The sequence below is a fragment of the Alligator sinensis genome, unplaced genomic scaffold, assembly GCF_000455745.1.
Source record: "Alligator sinensis unplaced genomic scaffold, ASM45574v1 scaffold609_2, whole genome shotgun sequence".
NCBI classification, from domain to species: Eukaryota; Metazoa; Chordata; order Crocodylia; family Alligatoridae; genus Alligator; species Alligator sinensis.
The window spans coordinates 941,082-941,294 of record NW_005842090.1 but is presented as its reverse complement, the minus strand read 5'-3'; the positions used below and the strand labels follow the sequence as shown (position 1 = coordinate 941,294).

General features: G+C 66.7%; 1 protein-coding gene across 2 annotated transcripts in view; it reads right to left on the bottom strand.

The window, feature by feature from the left end:
• Positions 1 to 213, bottom strand: part of SEMA6A (semaphorin 6A) — a 151,779-nt gene that overhangs the window by 146,262 nt on the left and 5,304 nt on the right. The window contains exon 1 of one of the 2 annotated variants that reach the window (XM_025204608.1): positions 1 to 191. The exons of the other annotated variant lie outside the window; for it this stretch is intronic. The gene's annotated coding sequence lies outside the window, so the exon portion shown is untranslated. Of the gene's footprint in view, positions 192 to 213 lie in introns of those variants that run through there. 2 annotated transcript variants of the gene reach the window in all.

Here is a 213-nt window from a genome sequence, read left to right as displayed (position 1 = left end):
TCCCGGCGCATGTATCTAGCGGCAGCCCGAGGACAGACCTAGCTGCGGGAGTGTCCCATTTAGTAATCCATGCCCGGGGACCGCTCGGGGGACACCGCAGCCGCGCTCGCCGGTGCAATCCTTTGTCATTCCTACATGGGGGCTCCTCGGGGCAAGGCACGGGGCGGGGGCACAGGGCTGCCACAGTCCGAGCTGCCTACTTTCTGCCACGCC